This window comes from Glycine soja, chromosome 19 (assembly GCF_004193775.1).
Source record: "Glycine soja cultivar W05 chromosome 19, ASM419377v2, whole genome shotgun sequence".
Taxonomy (NCBI): Eukaryota; Viridiplantae; Streptophyta; class Magnoliopsida; order Fabales; family Fabaceae; genus Glycine; species Glycine soja.
The window spans coordinates 4483657-4487950 of NC_041020.1; the positions used below are offsets into that span (position 1 = coordinate 4483657).

Genomic DNA, 4294 nt, shown 5'->3' on the forward strand with positions numbered 1-4294 from the left:
GCCCTAAAAAAAACCATACAGAAATTAGCCACAATGTATTTAAAGCCTTTTATCAACAATATGACTCTCACTTCATGGTGATACATTGACTCTCAAAAGACATTATACTTAGAGTGTATTTAAAGCCTTTTTCAGTCATTCTATCAAACAGCTCATTGACAATTTTTTAAGAATACATATCATACTTCTATCCAGTCAAACTAAAGCAATAACTAATTAATTTAATTAAACAGGGACCAATTTAGATGTGAATCATTAAAGGTAGATGATGGCATTCAAAGAATCATAGCGCCTGTCCACCCATTAACCTAATTACCCAGTCACTGTAAAGTTTGAAATGCTTCCTTGTCCAGGTTTTTTTTTCAGCTTGCTTATATAGCTCATGCTTCCGTTTATATTATGTTTTCTATTGGTCTTTCCTTTTTAACCTTTTTATTTCATTTAAGTTCCAGAATGTGTTCTACTTTTAAAAAGTTTGATATGTTCAAATATGTTCTACTTCTAAATGCTTTACTAAGAGGATTTGAATTAGCTTCTGGTGTAAACATTAATTTTGGCAAAACTCAATTTGGGATTATAGGTGGTGGAGTCAATTGGGCTCTGGAAGCAGCTAATATCCTGCATTGCAGACAATTGGATTATCCTTTTTTTTTGGAAGGCAAAAATATGTATATTAATATTAAACAGAAGAAGATTGCATGGGTATCTTGGACACAATGTTGTGCTTTTAGAGATGCAGGAGGATTGGGGATCAAAGATTTTAGAATTTTAAATAATTCTCTACTAATCAAGTGGAAATGGTACATGTTTCACCAACCAGAACAGTTGTGGAATAGGATCCTGATTTCTAAATATCAGGGTTGGAGAGGATTGGATCAGGGGCCTCACAAACAACATTTCTCCACCTGGTGGGCTGACCTAAAGGCACTCAATCAAGATCACAATATGACTGCTGTCTCTAAACAATTCTGCTGGAAGATGGGTAGGGGTGATCAAATTTTGTTCTGGGAAGATGCCTAGGCTGAGGATGGAATTCCACTCAAAGATCAATTTCCAGATTTGTACTCAATTTCCTCTCAAAGAAATCATATAGTGGCTGATATGGGATCCTTTGCCTGGAGGTTGTTATGGGATAGACTTCCCACTAAGGACAACCTGGCCAAGAGGCAAATTCTAATTAATAATGATCTATGCCCTTTCTGCCACAGCAAGCCTGAGTCTGTTCCCCATTTATTTTTCACCTGTGAAAAAATTCAACCTCTGTGGTGGGAATTCCTATCCTGGGTGAAGGAACACAGAACCATCCATTGTAGACCAATGGATAATTTTGTCCAACATGCTCCTACTGTAGGAACACAGGCTGTTGGTAGAAGATGGAAAATTTGGTGGCTGGCAGTCACAAACTCAATCTGGAAAGTTAGGAATGATATAATTTTTCAAAACCAATCCTTTGATATCTCTAAATTGGCAGACACCACTCTTTTCCTTATGTGGACCTGGCTGAAGGGGTGGGAAAAGGACTTCACTGTCTCTTTTACACAGTGGTCCTCAGCAATGTCTTTAGTATTTATTTAACACTATTAGGAAGGGCTGGTTTTATATGTTGTATTTTGTTGGGTGCCTATATGGCTATTTTCTGATGTAATGTGTCTTTGTAATCTGTAGTACCACTGGTACTTCTAATTATCAATATAAATTATCTTTGCAGTTCAAAAAAAATAATTAAACAGAACAGTACCAAAGGTACTGAAAATAAAAGATACAAGACACAAAAGTGCCACCTTCCAAAAAGCAAAACAAACCCAACAATAACCCAGCACAAGGACCCCAATACATATAATAAAAAATTTAACCAAATGCCATCATAAGCACCTTTTGAGGTTCAAAAGGAATGCCATGAAACAACAAGGAATTCCTAAGCAATCAGCAGACCTTTCTATTTCTATTTTTTACACATTTAAAACTCAAACATATAAAATAAAAAATATATAACAAACTAACCAAGATAAAGACAAAAAAAAGGAAATATAAACTCACCTCAGTTGGTGCTGCTGCCCATCATTTCACTCTCACAACAAATAGGAATCATGTACCTGCATGGAAGAAATAATCACACAACACACAATGATCAGAATAACCAAATGCATATAATTAAGCATGATACAATATCAATATTCATGGAAGTAACAATGACTTGTCAAAAATTTGGATGAAATTCAATATGTAAATCAAAGCTTTGTCCCTGAAACCCTCTATGTAAATTTGATAGCCTCATGTCTCCCTTCCTGAAAATCCACTAAAAATTGCCTAACCCCCCCTGTTGTTACTCCATAATTTATTCTACAATAACTGCTTAAGGCAATTACATATGGTCCTAAATCACTACACATTCAGTTACGATTAACCCTTTGTGCCTAACTAGGGTTTCGAAACATCACAACAGAGACAAACCATTGAACAATGGATTTTCATCATTAACATACTACAGAGACATACCTTCGATGGAAGCGCAGACATAAACTCCACAAACACGAACTCGACAATGTGGTTGTAGTCACGGAAGCGCAGCCCAGTTTGCGACAAACACGAACTCAGGCAGAAGGAGATACAACAATAAAGCCCTGAGTTAAAACGACGAACGCCTAATGTTAAAACGACGAACGCCTAATGTTAAAACGAAAGGACGTACCTCAATGGATAAGTGGCAAACACGATCTCCACAAACACGATCTCCACAATGTGGTTGCAGTCACAGAAGCGCAGGCGACTTTGACACAAGGAGAAAGAAGAAGAACGATAGGGTTCAAGCGCAAGGAGAAAGAAGAAGAACGATAGGGTTCAAGCGCGCGGGTTGTGCAATTTCAGAAGTTTAATTTATAATGATAACAACATCGGTTTTTTAAAAATAACCGATGTTAACATCAACTACGTAACATCGGTTATAATAAAACCGATGTTAACATCGACTCGATAACATCGGTTTTTACAAAACCGATGTTAAAAACGACATACTAACATCGGTTTTTCCAAAACCGATGTTAACTAAGTCTACTTATTTACAAAAATGCCACCGCGTTTTCGTTAACATCGGTTTTAGCTATAACTGATGTTAATTGGGCGATGTAGAAAGCTATTTTTTTAGTAGTGGAGGGCATTGAGTCCTATGAAAACATAAAGACAGAGGACATTGAGTCCTATGAAAACATAAAGACAGAGGACATTGAGTCCTATGAAAACACAAAGACAAAGCATGTTGAGTCCTATGAAATATAAAGACAGAGGACATTGAGTCCTATGGAAACATAAAGACAAAGGACATTGAGTCTTATGAAACAAAAAACAAAGAACGTTGAGTCTTATGAAACAAAAAACAAAGAACGTTGAGTCTTATGAAACATGCCAATAGGTACTAGTACCCAAGGGCTCAACCTTATAAGAAAGCAAGAGGTTGACTCTTTAAGAGGGTCTTTCATCCCAAAATCAAAAGATAGGATATTGAATTTTGGAAATTGGCATATAAAGAGAAATATATGCACTTATAGCCTGATATAGAGCATGAATTTTGGAATGCAGAGGCATGCATATTTCGTCTTGAAATGCAATAAATGTAGGCTTTGTATCTAGCAATGCAATGCAAAAGGTTTTGAATCATGAAAACTGTGCAATGTTCATGACATTCTTTCCCTCTTTTGTGGTTTTTTTTTGTGAACAACACAGATTGACTGTCTCTTTCAGAAAGACGTGATAATTCATGCAACCTTATCCTATCTTTTGCAGATTCCTTTAGAGACTCCCTCAGAGTATATGTTTTTATTTAATCACTTGAAATTTTTTGGATGACAATAGTGGAGCCATTTGATATTTAATCAATCAACTGAAATATTGATTCTAGGATTCGCTCCTTTCTTTTTTGTTTGAAAACTTCGATTATTCTGCACAACAAGGAAATATAAGGTTTTGGGACCAACCACGTGCACCATTGAAGGATGGAAATGGATTATTACAATTTGGTATATGACCAAGTGAAACTTTTCTGACTTAAGATCATAGAGTGATGTCATGGGTCTGTCGATCCCGCTGAAACTTGATGACATGGGTCGATCCCGAAGGAATTTATATAACAAAGGTTACCCTTGGATTCAAAAGGAATCCTAAGGGGTTTGCATGAGTGACTAACATCAGATGTACCCTACTATCACAATTGTCTTCGGGCATCTTCGACAAGCTCTTGGTCGAATAAGTTTGCTTCTCAAATGTGCAAGTACAAACCTCAAGGCTTCTTCTTCTTCTTCTT

The 4294-nt window shown here is 36.4% G+C and overlaps 1 long non-coding RNA gene across 1 annotated transcript in view; it reads right to left on the reverse strand.

Moving 5' to 3' along the window:
* Positions 1 to 2526, reverse strand: part of LOC114400138 — a 2598-nt gene extending 72 nt beyond the window's left edge. The window contains exons 1-3 of the long non-coding RNA XR_003663903.1: positions 2497 to 2526; positions 2038 to 2093; positions 1 to 3 (exon numbers count right to left, since the gene is read on the reverse strand). The exon at positions 1 to 3 is cut by the window's left edge and continues 72 nt beyond it. This is a non-coding gene — a long non-coding RNA (uncharacterized LOC114400138). The remainder of the gene's footprint in view (positions 4 to 2037; positions 2094 to 2496) is intronic.
* Between the last annotated feature and the right edge of the window lie 1768 nt (positions 2527 to 4294).